Here is a 14241-nt window from a genome sequence, read left to right on the forward strand (position 1 = left end):
AAACAATGCTGAGATTCTACCTCACTCCAGAAAGAATGGCTGCTATCATGAAATCAACCAATAACAAATGCTGGCGGGGCTGTGGGGAAAGAGGAACCGTGCTCCACTGCTGGTGGGAGTGTAGACTGGTGCAACCACTGTGGAAATCAGTATGGAGATACCTCAAAGAACTAGGACTGGAAGTCCCATTTGACCCCGCTATTCCACTGCTGGGGATCTTCCCCAAAGAATTAAAAGAATCATACCACAGTGATATATGTGCACCCATGTTCACAGCAGTACAATTTGTAATAGCTAAAACTTGGAAACAGCCCAAATGCCCATCAGTTGGAGACTGGATAAAGAAAATACGGGTTTTTTTATAAAATGGAGTACTACTCAGCCATAAAAAATGAGAAATTAGAGACATTTATAGCTAAATGGATGCACATTGAGGCGATACTCTTAAGTGAAATAAACAGGACACACATGTGTAAATACTGAATAGTTTCTCTAGTGTGAGAAACTGAAAGTGTAAATAAGGACTAAATGTTTTAATAGATAATGTGAAATAGGAAGAAAAGGGGCAAAGCAGAAGGGGAAGTAGGAGGGGTCAGGGAAAGGAAAGAAAGGAATGGAATTAATATGAGAAAATGGAAACAAAGTCTTTGTAAGTAGGGAGGGATGGAGTGGTTGAAGGGAGGGCAAGGGAAGGGGGAAAAATAATAAGAAACAAGAGAGATTATGTAAAGGTGCAAATTTCCAATGATGAATATCGTTATATTGTATACCTAAATTGTACCAATACAATAAAATAAAAAGAAAACAGTCTAGTGACCTACTGGACGTGGGTGGTGGGCTGCTAGCTTTTCAAACTATTATATAGCTTTTTATTTGTTTAACATAGGGTCTAACTATGTAATGCAGGCCAGTCTTGAACTCACTATACAATCCAGGCTGGCCTTAAACTCTCAATCCTCCTGCCTCATCTTCCCTAGTATTAGAACTACAGGTCTTTGCCAACATACCTAACAACTAATACAGTTTAAGATGAAGAACTGAGGAGGTAAACAGATTGAGAACAGGGGTAGGGAACAGGAAGATCATACCTTAGTTCAGTTTTGGAAAATCAAGTTTCAGTTACTTAAGGAACATCTGGAAACCCTTTCTATTGAATTTCCTACTTTAATAAACAGTGAGACTTCTGGGAAGATGGTGAGAAACAGCCTCTCTAATATTTGGAATTCAGACACTGGACTATAGCAACATGAGGAAGAAAAAGAGGAGGGAAGTGGATCCCTAAGACCCAGCAAGGATCTGAAGCAAGAATTAGAGCCAATGGAGGGAGCAAAGAGAGGGATCACAATGCAGAAGAGGGAGGTAGCAAGCAGTGCTTTCTCCTTGAGCCATGTCTCATGGTGCGGGAGGGACAGCTTGAAACTGTAGAGGCACAGTGACTACTGGTGACCCCAGAGACCTCCTTGAAGAAACGCACCAATGGAATCGGCAGTGGATACTGTGTACTGCAGTAGCTGATGAGTTATTTGGGTTCAGGCACTTCCACCCTAGGAGAGGGTGATTGGCTGGTAGCCATTTTGGAAAAGGGCCAAATGAAGTCAGTACTCAAAGCAGCTGCAAGTTGGCTCCATCTAGTGGCTCCAAGTGTCAGGGTGAGGTGCAGCCAAGTTCAAGCTGGCAGAAGGCACTCAACAGTATTGCACATTAAAAAACTTCGGTCCCAGCCTCACAGCCAGAAACCAGAAGAAGCCTGAACTTCAATGGAATTAAAGGCCCAGGTTTGCTGGGATCATCCACAACCATTATAATTCTACTGCTAGCTTGCTGGGGTCAATCAGTATGGATCTGGGCTCTGTCTGCCCCCTCTGTCAACCAGTGACAGCAAAGACATGTTCTGAAGTAGACATGTTTTTTCTGCTTTTCTTTGTTTTTTTTCTCTTTTTCTTGATTGTTCTTGTTTTTATACAAGTGAGAACATTGTTTCTAGTTTTTTTGTTGATGTTCTTGTTCTTGTTCTGGTCTGTTTTTGTTTTGCTTTCCTCCTTCTTTCTCTCCCTCCTATTTCTTCACCAGTTCCCAAAGCTTGTGTAATCTCCTTTTGTCTCCAGTCTTGCTTGTAATCTTTTTCTTGTCTTCTATTTCTCTATTTTTTCCCCTAAACCTTTTAAAATTTTCTCCACTGAGGGTTAAATTGCTACATTAAGAGGATATTTACTGTACACAATTTTCTGATTTGTTTTAGATTTTGTTACATAACTACAAATTCCATTTATATGGTTAAAGGTGACAAATTAATAGTTACCACAGTTTGTGATTTTCTAGGCTGTGTTTGATGCTGTCATTACTGACTGAACTTACTTTAGCCAAGGTGATATTATTGTTCTAATCAGTTGTTCTTCCTTGTATGCAAAGACTGAGATTGCCTCAGGGTCATAAAAAATACTATAGATCAGTGCCAAAGAACCAGAGGGTAGGCCATTATAGGAACCAATTTCTCATCCCTCATAAATTGAAGAGGTAGAATCTGGCAAAAGACTCAAAACCTAAAAGCCAGCTACATCTGGAAGACACCTCTGAGAAGTAGTCAATTTCTAAGGATTCTTGATACTAGCAAAAAAGGTACCTATCATAAACAATTTGTAAGTATCAATGCAGGAATAAAATAAAAAATTTAAAAATGAGAAGACGCAGAAGCAAGATGCAACCCCAGCCTTCTAGCTGTCCAAAGCCAAACTCAGGGAGCAAGGAGGTAGAGCAGTTCAAAAGTCATCCACCTGGACTCTCTGAAGCAGAAACAGTGGAAGTAACAAAGAAAATGAATGAGGCTTTAGAAAAAAATAAAATCAAAAATAATTTCTTTGATAGCTTTAGAGATGATGACCATAATGAGGGGATGATTAATGAATCCAGAGAAGAAACAGATAAAAAAGTAGAAGCACTTAGGAAAATGATGGAAACCATGAATGCCCAGCATAGGAAATAAATGGAGTCCATAAAACAGATTCAATCAGATATCCAGGGAATTAAAAATTCTACTGAGGGCCAGGGATATAGCTCAGTGGCTCTATCCCCAGTACAATCCCCAATACCAAAAAAGAAAATCTACTGAAAGTATACACAGCAGAATGAACCAATGGAACCAAAGTGAGGGCAGAATATCAGTTCTAGAAGACAGCATTGTGGTTAGTGATTATGAAAAGAAAGATTTCTGAAAAATAGCCATGGACCACAAAAAAAAAATCAGTCCAGTAATTGGTAGATGCTGCGAGGAATAACCTCAGATTGAACAGAATCAATGAATAAGCATGAGATAGTGCAAATGACATAAAAAACAAATCTGTTCACAGAATGGCAGAAAACTTCCCAAGCACGGAAAAAGAATTTGACATAAAGATAAGTGAGGCATATAGAACTCTGATTAGCCATGATCAGAAAAAAATCTACTCCAAGGCATATATAGTCAGGATTCCAGAAATTCAACACAAGACCAGAATATTAAAAACTATTAGAGAAAAGAAACAAATCACTTATAAAGAAAAGCCCATCAGAATTACAGTAGACTTCTCAACACAAAACTTAAAGTGAAGGAGAGCTTGACATGAAGTATTTCAAGCCCTAAAAGAAAACAATCTCGAACCTAGATTGATGTACCCCAAAAAACTATCTTTCATAATCAATGGAGAAATAAGATACTTCCATGACAAAGAACACTTGAAGAAATTCATGACCACCAAACCAGCCCTCCAAAATGTTCTGAAGGACATTTTAGAAAGAGATAACAAAGATTACAATTCTATGAACCACAACAGAGTGCATCCACAAGGCAAGGCAAGTAATTAAACAGAGGAGAGAGGGAATCAACAACAGGAAAATAAGAAGATGTGGATAAGTCAATATATATCAGTTACAGCCATCAATATAAATGGTATCAGTTCACTAGTCAAAAGAAACAGACTGGAAGAATGGATCAAGAAACAAGATCCAACAATATTCTGCATATGAGGAACACATTTAACAAAAAAGAATTCATAGACTAAAAGTCAAAGGATGGAAAACAATACTCCATAAGACAGGAACCTGGAAAAAAGCAGAGGTAGCTAGCCTATTTGTAGACAAAGTGGATTTCAAGCAAAAACTGATCAGGAGAAATACAGAAGGTCACTACATTCTTGTTAAGGGAACAATCCAAGAGGATGAGATAATCATAAATGTATATGCACCAAATACAGTATACTCAACTATATAAAACAAATATAAATGGACATGAAAAATCAAATAAGCACTAACACAATTGAAATGAGGGTATCTCAATACCCCACTGTCACAAACAGATCAACTAGACAAAAAAAAATCAACAAAGAAATAGCAGAACTGACCAAACCTGTAAACAAATGGACTCCGTAGATGTCTACAGAGTATTCCACCCCACAACATCAAATACTCATTCTTCTCAGCTGCACATGGGACATTTTCCAAAATAGACCACATACTATCTTAAGTAAATGGAAAGGAATTGAAATTACCCCATGCATATTATCAGGCCATAGTGCAACTAAACTGGAAATCAATGGCAAAAGAAACCACAAAAACTTCATAAACACATGGAAATTAAATAACACCCTCCTGAACAACCAATGGGTCACAGATAAAATTAAAGAAAAAACTAAGTTTCTACAGTTAAACAATAATGCCAATACAACATACCGGTAACTCATGAAATGCAATGAAAGCAGACCTACAAGGGAAATTTATACTGGTAAATTTCCACATCAGAAAAAAAGAACAAGCTCAAATTAAATAATGTTGAACCTCAAGCTTCTACAAAAAGAAGAGCAAGTCAAGCCCAAAGCTCATACATAGAAGGAAATTATAAAGATTAGAGGAGAAATTAATGCAACTGAGACCAAGAAAACAATACAAAGAATCAATGAATTGAAGAGTTGATTCTTTGAAAGATGAAACAAAACTGATAAACTCTTAGTCAACCTTATAAAAAAACCTTTATATCTATGCAATTAGAATGAAAAGGGTGAAAGCACAATGGATCCTGAAGAAATCCAGATCATCATTAATACCTATTTCATGAACCTGTTTTCTAATAAGATGGAAAACAGAAGAAATGGACAGATTTCTAGATACATATGAAAAGCTGAATAAAGATGAATAAAAGCTGAATAAAGATGATATAAAGATTCTAAATAACCCAATACCAGTCAATGAAATTGAAGATGTGATTAAAAACCAACCAACAAAGAAAAGTCCAAGTCCTGATGGATTCACTGCTGATTTCTGCAAGAAATTTAGAGAAGATCTAATGCCACTACACCTCAAACTCTTTAATGAAATCGAAAGGGAAGCAATACTCCCAAATTCATTCCTGGAAGCAAGCATTACCCTGATACCAAAACCAGAGAAATCTTCAACCAAAAAGGAACTATAGGCCAATCTTCCTAATGAACACAGATGCAAAAATCTTTAATATGATACTGGCAAAGAGAATGTAACAAATCACCAAGAAGATTATACACCATGACCAAGTAGGATTCATCCCAGATGTGCAACGATGGTTCAACATACACAAATCAATAAATGTAATACACCATATTAACAGAGCCAAGGACAAAAACCACATGATCATCTCAACAGATGCAGAAAAAGGATTTGACAAAGGTCAACCCATTCATGATATTAAAAAAAAGAAAACTACAGAAAATTGAAATAGAAGGTCTTTATCTCAATCTGATAAAAGCCATCTATGACAAATTAACAGCCAACATCATGCTAAATGGACAAAAACTGAAAGCTTTCACTCTAAAATCAGGAACAAGACAAGGATGTCCACTATCATCACTCTTACTCAATATAGTTCTGGAAACATTAGCCACAGCAATTAGACAAGAGAAAGAAATAAAAGGAATAAAGATAGGAAAGGAAGAAGTTAAATTATCATTATTTGCAGATAACATGATACTCTACATAGAAGACCCCCAAAACCCCACCAAAAGACTTCTAGATTTAATAATCTAATTCAGTAGCATAGCTGGATACAAAGTCAAACTCAAAAATCAACAGCATTCCTGCACACAAATAACAAACTCACTGAGAGAGAAATTAGGAAAATCATACCTTTCATAATGGCATCCAAGAAAAAATGAAATATCTAGGAATCACTCTAATGAAGGAAGCAAAAAACCTTTACATGAAAAACTACAGTGTCCTGAAAAAGAAAATCAAAGCAGATATCCCTTGTTCTTAGGTAGGAAGAACCAATATAGTGAAATGGCCATACTTCCAAAATTGTTTTAGAGATTTAATGCAATTCTGATCAAAATACCAATAACATATCTCACAGAATTAGAGAAAACAATCCTAAAATTCATTTGGAACCAGAAGAGACCTAGAATAGCAAAAGCAATTCTGGGCAACAAAGGCAAGGCAGGGGGCATCACAATCCCTGACTTGAAATTATACTACAGAACTTCTGTGATAAGAAGAGCATACTGGCAACAAACAAACAAATAAACAAATGACAAAAAACCCCCACATACCCAAAAATTAGAAGATGCAGAAAAAACTCCAAACACACTCAGCCACCTTACATTTGACAAAGGAGTCAAACTAGAGGAAAGACAGCCTCTTTAATAAATGGTGCTAGAAAAACTGTCTTTCCACATCCCAAAGATTAAAACTAGACCCATGTCTTTCACCATGTACTAAACTAAAATCAAAATGGATCTAAGATATAAATATTAAAACAGAAACACTAAATCTCCTGGAAGATAGAATAGGTAGAACTCTTGAAGATAAAGGTGCAGGCAAAGGCTTAAAGAACAAAACCCCAATCACACAGGAAATATCACAAAAAATCAATAAGTGGGATCTCACCTTATTAAACAGCTTTTTGCATAGCAAAAGAAACCACTAACAGAATGAAGAGACAACCCAGAGTGACTATTATCAAGAATGAAAGAATGATTATTATCAAGAAATCAACCAATAAAAAATGCTGGCAGGAAAAAAAATGGTGGCAGGGCTGTGGGGAAAAAGAAACCCTTTTCACTGTTGCTGGGAGTGTAGACTGGTGCAAACACTGTGGAAATCAGTGTTGAGATTCCTCAAAATCTAAAACTAGACATTCCATTTGACCCAGCTATGATACGTCTTGGTATCTTCCTAAAAGAATTAAATGCACCATATCACAGTGATATATGCACACCCATGTTTACAGTGGCACAGTTTATAATAGCTAAATCTTTCAAACAGCCCAAGTCAACCCAACATCAACTGATGGATGGATATAGGGTTTTTTTTATACAATGGAGTACTACTCTGCCATAAAGAAGGTTAAACCTGAGACATTCTAGGTAAATGGATGCACCTTGAGACCATACTCTTAAGTGAAATAAAGTGGGTACACATGTTCAAATATTGCATGATTTCTCTGGTGTGAAAAACTAAAAGTCTAAATAAGGGCCAAAATGTATAATAGATATTGTGCAATAGGAAGAAAATGTTTAAATGGGAAGGGGAACAAGGGAGGGAGAAGGGAGAAAGGAAAGAAGGTAAAAAAGAGAATAGCAGGAAAAATGGAAACAAAGCTTTTGTAACTAAGGAGGGGAAGAGGGTGGAAAGGTGTGGAGGGAAAGGGGAAAAAAGAAGAATCAAGATATATCATGTACAAGTACAAATTTGATATGATGAATGTTATCATTATGTATATCTAAAGTGTACCAATAAAATTAACTAAAAGAAATACTGAGTATGTCCTGAACCAAGTGCTAAGGAAATTAAAAGAGAAACAAAATTGGGTTCCACCTTGCTGGAAATCAGGTACTAGTGGTCTGGCTCTCAGTGGCAGCAACATATAAGGGGAGTAACAGGAGCATTCCTGACTGTTATTGTGACTGATGGATGCTACTCACACTTAGGGAACAGGAGCCAGGGCCATGGACATTCTGCAATACTTGGGACTGTCTAATATAGCAAAGCACTATCTACTGCCCTCTTGAATTTCAAATATCCCTCTGACATTCTTTTGGGTGATCATTCATTTACAATGGTCTCAGCCTAAAACTTAATTCTGTTTTACACAGAAAGACAAAAATTTCTCAGCATGTTTTACATATATACTGATTTGCCCCAAATAAAGCCTGCATGCAAAATGACTGATGATTATACTTTGTTTTGTTTTGGAATTTTACCATGATCTGTTCACTAAGGTCATTATATCATGAGAAGCAAAATTGCTTAGTGTTGGAGTTATCAGTACAATGCATTTGAATCAGTCTGAATTGTAGCTGTACTACTAATGATGATCCTACATCAGAATGTACTACAATTATGTGTCTTTGTGAGGTCATGCCTGGGTGTCTGCATTTTGAAAAACATATATTTGATTACAAATCATTTTCCTTTTATTTTTCTTTATTAAAATTGTAGAGCATTCCATTATATTTTTGGAACTATGTGCAAAGGCAGGTTACATTAACTATGAATTTTGTCTCAGGATATGAAAGGATGTGATAAAAAAGGATATATTAGGTTGGAAAGATTTGAGAACTGTAGTGATATATATATATATATATATATATACACACACATACATACACACACACACACACACACACACACACACATATACCTGAACACAATGGAACCCAGTGAAAGCACTTCAGAGGTAAAACGTTCAAGGGAAGGTTATTAACCTTGACAAGGTTAGCAAAGAATAAAGATACTGACCATGGGAAATCTGGAAAGAGGCACAGAGGAATTATGATATAAGCAGGTGCTACCTGATAGCCTGTTGATGGCTTCAGGAATATATGGCTTATTCTATGCCTGCAATGATGATCATCCATTTTGGCCTGGTTTTGATTTGTGTCATGTTCTCTGAGGTGCTCACACTACATCTCTCCCACAAAGGCCCGTGTTCTGAGAGACTCCAACAGGCAGAGCATTATGAATCCCTAAATTCTGTGGTGTCTCTTCTGCAATCTGAAGGCTGTGACTCTGTAATGCTTTCTGGTTAATCTTTTTTCCTTTATGCTAAATCTCCCTACTTCTTCCAACTGTTTCTCATATAATTTGCTTTTCTATTCCCTTGCCATCTGGGTCATTTTCCTCTGAACATGCTCCAACTTATCAATGGCCTTTCAAAAGTGTGGTGCCCAGAGCCCAATGTGGTGTCCAGAACAGATATGTATAACTATATTTCCCAATATTCCCCCAAAGAGAGAAATGTTCTTCCTCCACATAGAGAGGGAGATTAGGATAAGGAAGAGTGAGGGGAGAATCTGACTTAATTATCATTGTATTTCCAAGTATTGAAAATTTTCCTTATTTAAGTTCTATTTTCATTTTTAATAGTCACAAGTAGATTTCTGATCTCAAAGTTTTTTTCCATGTTTTTTTGTTTTGAGTAAATGAAAAAATGTGGGTTTAACCATTTATTTTATAGCATCTATCTACCAGTATCCTATAGTCATTTCCTATCTGAAGATATTTTTCTCCTAAAAGACTCTGCTCTGCCCATCCCAAGTCAATTTAGTCAAGAATGGCAGAGACACAGAGACAAAGAGACACCATCTTTTTAAGGTCTTGGTCTATAAAAGAGAATTAGCATTTTTTGCTCCAACCCTAGCATGTGTACAGAAAGCCCCCACATTCCTGTGTGTCTAGTAACCCTCAGTTTTAGCCTATCAAAGTTCCCAATTTTCATTCTCGTTTTGGTATGAGACTGAAATCCTGTAGTAACTTGAGTAGTTCCAACATGCTATGTACAGGGGATAAAATGGTACTAGTTCATCTCATTGTATATATATGTAGGAGTGCCCCTATACTACAGTGATAACATTCACTAGTCTGAAACCTTTGGAAGTTACTACAGATCTCTACATAAGGACACTACTTCTGGCACAAATACTAGCTTGCTGGCCACTTTGAATGCAGTGTGATGTCAACTAGTAGATGACAGGTTAGCTATGGAAGTTGTGACTGTTAATCCTGATATGCAAATTTCACTGGATTAAGAAATTCTTAACATATTAGTAAAGCTCCTCCCAGGTGTGTCTGTGTGGGTCATGAAGGCCTAAGTGTTGGTATTATATATGGTCTCTACCCATTCTTCTCTGGCCACCATGAACTACATGGCTTTAGTGTATTATACGCTATTCCACCACACTGTTCTTGTCTTGAAGCCAGCTGACTATGGAATAAATTTCCCTAAACCCTGAGCTAAATTAAGCATTTCCTCTTCCAAGCTATGAGTGTTGGGCATTGGGTTCAGCAATGGGAAAGATGACTAATACAGAATATGGGTACTGGAGGAGTGGGGTCACTGCTGTGACTACCTGATCATGTGGTTTAGAAGCCTTTGGAACTGGTTTTCAGGAAGTTTGGAAAAGTTTGAAGATATAGGCTAGAACAGCTCTAGAATGTTGTAAACAAAGCCTGATGGATGATTATGATCAGAGTTCAGAAGATGAGAATGCTGATAGAAATGAGGATAGTAAAGGCAAGGCTCAGGACGTTTTAGGTGGGGACAAGGACTCCACTGGCAGTTGGACTACAGGCCATGTGTGTTAAGTTCTGGCAGATAATTTGTCTACATTTTGCCCATGTCCTGAGACTTTTCAGGAAACTGAGATCAAGGATAGTAGACCAATAAATCTGGCAAAGGAAATTCCAAAACAGCCTAACCTTCAGGTTGTGGAATGGGTAATACTGGCTGCTGTTATCCAGAGTTGTAGTAATAACTGGGGGCAAAAGGCAGAACAGAAAAATGTTTTAAAGTTAAATTCTGGCTGAGAAGGAATCAATGAACCATGTATAAAGCTAGGGGATAAAGGAGTGTAGCTGCTAAAGAGATTAGCATCATTAAAAAGAAACAAAATACTTTATACAAGAATAGGAAAGATGCTTTAAGGATATCACGGGAATCAGCAAGGTCATTCACATTATGCTGGTTTTATTGACATGCAGAATCTAAGAGTTGTGGGGTCAGAAAGGCTTCCACTTAGATTTCAAAGTAAGGCTTGAGAGGTCAGGTAATTAGCCCCTGAGAAGGTAGGGCATGAAGCTGTGTGAATGAAGCTAAAGGTGCAGTGGAGACTCTAGGAAGTTGGAGATGTCAAGAATGAAGACATCAGCTGAGGAAAGGCTTGGGGCTTGAGTGGAGTCAGCCCAAGAGGGAGGCCTTGTGGACTGCAACTTGCAATACCAAAGGGATGGAACAACCCATGCCCTTTGGAACTCAATTTTATTACCATTTGCTTCAGATGCTGGACATAAAGATTTAATGTTTGCCCTGTAGTTTTTTTTATCTTGCTTTGGTCCAATGTGTTTCTGAATGTTTACCCTGTGGTACTATACCTTGGGATTATATAATGTTTTTTATTTTTACAGTGGTTCATAGCTAAGAGTTTGCCTTGAGTTTCAAAAGAGACTTGGACTTGAACTTTTGAAAAAAGCTGGAATTGCTAACTTTAGGAAAGGAATTGTTGTGTTTCCAGCTGTATGTGGGATAACTGTATTATGGCAGATAGAGTTATGAAATTGCTAGTCTTTACTTGGAGATTAAGAATTGTTTAAGGAAATTGTTTGGGTGTGAAGTTGGCAAGAGGTGGAATAGGACCATTAATCCTGATATTTCAACCTCATTGGATTAAGAAATGTCTAGCAGATTTTTTTTTGTACCAGGGATCGAACTCAGGACCTTGCGCTTGTGAGGCAGACAGCGGTGCCTAGTAGATTTGTAAAACACAATCCTGGATGTGTCTAGATCATGGAGGCATGGCCTTTAGTACTATATATGGTCTTGCCCATTCCTCTCTGGTGTTATTCCCCTGCTCTGCTGAAGTATGGTTATATACAATTTTAACATTAGTGGAAACTAGATGAAATTTATACAGGAATTTTCTACAACTTTTTGCAACTTTTGAGAACATTTAAAATGGCTGCAAAATAAACTAAAAACATTTATAGTCCTTAGACTTTAATGGGCCTCTGAAATTATTAATTCAAATAATTAGAAATAGCAATGATAAATTCAAAGTTATAAGTCTGATCTTTGACCTGCTAATATTTAGATTTAAAAAATAGTAGACTTATATTACTGTCTGCAATTATCAGTGTTCTCCTGTCACACTGGTTGTGTAACAGACTGTATAAAAAGGCTCTTCTAAACATTTAGATTTTCTCAAATAATTATCCTATTCAACTGTTGCCAAGTCAATGTTTATCATTCAGGTTGCAACATCCAATGGGCTACTAGATATCTCTATTTCCATAAGCTGCTTTAGTCTGACTTTTGCCCAAGTCAGAAACATAGGACTCGGGTTAAACTTGCCCTCAACCTTTCCTACTCTCTGTTCTCAAATAGTATCCTGATTTATATTGTAGAATAAAATTATTACTACTAATAAATATAATAATAAAGACAAAGCTCATTTTGCCTAAAATGCTAAAAGAGGGTGTAAAATTTGGTTATTTGTAAATTCGGGATAATTTTGATGTTGGAAATGCCCTTTTTATTTGACCTAAAAAAGAGATACTATACTGATATTTCTATTAATTACACTATTCATTTGAGTATTATGAATTCAGAAAACACCACAAGGATGTTAGTTCTTTTTGCTGTTTCTAAATTCTATAAAGAAAGGAGAGTTCTTAACCGATAGGGAAGAAAATCAGAACATCATCCCATAATTAATAAAAAGTATTCCCTGAGCGCCAGTTGCTGACAGCTGTGGCACCTCAAGCTCCTCTACTCCCTAGGAGGCAGGGTGCTGGAAAATATTTCAAAACTGAGTGATTTCAGCCAAGTCAAAGGATTCTGTCTTCCCAGAGGCACCAGGCGAGGTCAGATCATTCACCATGGTGAACACTGGCTGCTGGCTACTGGTTCTTTTCGTGGCTACATGGAGTGACATTGGCTTCTGCAAGAAGCGACCAAAACCAGGAGGAAGATGGAACAGCGGGGGCAGCTGTTACCCATCCCACAGCGGGGCAACTGGGGCCGTCCCGTGGTGGAGGCTGGGGACAGCCCCATGATGGTGGCTAGGGCCATGGAGGTGGCACGTACAATCAGTGGAAACCCAGTAAGCCCAAAACCAACATTAAGCATGTGGCGGATGCTGTGGCAGCAGCAGCAGGGGCAGTGGTGGGAGGTCTGGGTGGCTACATGCTGGGATGTGCCATGAGCAGGCCCCTCATCCATTTCGGCAATGACTATGAGGACCATTACTACCATGAGAACATGTACTATTACCCCAACCAAATGTACTACAGGCCCATGGATCAATACAACAACCAGAACAACTTTGTGCAGGACTGCATCAGTATCACGATCAAACAGCACACAGTCACCACCACCACCAACGGGGAGAACTTCACCGAGACCGACGTGAAGATAATGAAGCACATGCTGGAGCAGATGTGCATTACGCAGTACCAGAAGGAGTCCCAGGCCTACTACTACCGTGGAAGAGCTGGCTTGGTGCTCTTCTCCTCCCCACCTGTGATCCTCCTCATCTCCTTCCTCATTTTTCTGATATGGGATGAGGAAGACCTTCCTATTTGCACCTATGTCTTCATCTTAGTCCAGGTTGGGAGAGGGGTATACACCTGCAGCCCTTTTAGTGGTGGCATCTCATTCTTGCTTCCCTCTTTGTCCCCCATAGGCTAATACCCTTGGCACCAATGGGCACTGGAAAATGTAGAGTAGACCCAGATGCTATTTATTCAAGGCTCCTTTGAGTCCTTCATGGGTCAATGCCAGGCCAGTAACAGTACAACAGAAAATAATCATCAGTTGATCTAGGCTTATTTTTGATGTAGTGCAACAGGTTGAAGTTGAAACAGATCTCAAAACAGTTGTTAGTTACCTTTGCCTGAACATCTGTGGCTTCATAAGCAGCCAGAGCTCAGGACATGAATATTCTAGCTTAGCAGTGATTTTATAGCAGTTTGGAAATTTTTTTCTCTTCCCTTTTAAGAAAACATGACAGAGGGGCCGGGGATTTAGCTCAGTGGTTTTGCCACCGGCTGCTCAAGTGCAAGGACCCAAGTTTGATCCCCAGTACCAAAAAAACCAAGAAAGCATGACAACATTTCTGCCAAATTTGGAGAAAGGCCACATGATACTCATTCAAAAAACAGAAAAGCAAACAATAGAAATCCTTCATCCTCCGGCCACAAGCTCAGTCTGCTAGAGTGTGTGCCCTGTGTCCACAGAAAGACTTTTGC

General features: G+C 38.1%; 1 protein-coding gene and 1 pseudogene across 4 annotated transcripts in view; one reads left to right on the forward strand and one right to left on the reverse strand.

Annotated features, from left to right (window-relative positions):
• Alg14 (ALG14 UDP-N-acetylglucosaminyltransferase subunit) overlaps positions 1-14241 on the reverse strand; it is a 110901-nt gene that overhangs the window by 36320 nt on the left and 60340 nt on the right. The window lies entirely within an intron of this gene.
• On the forward strand, positions 12777-13681 carry LOC147827676 (major prion protein-like; annotated as a pseudogene).

The sequence above is a fragment of the Heterocephalus glaber genome, unplaced genomic scaffold (assembly GCF_053883595.1).
Source record: "Heterocephalus glaber isolate CG9 unplaced genomic scaffold, H.glaber_assembly_v1.0 deba00001442, whole genome shotgun sequence".
NCBI classification, from domain to species: domain Eukaryota; kingdom Metazoa; phylum Chordata; class Mammalia; order Rodentia; family Bathyergidae; genus Heterocephalus; species Heterocephalus glaber.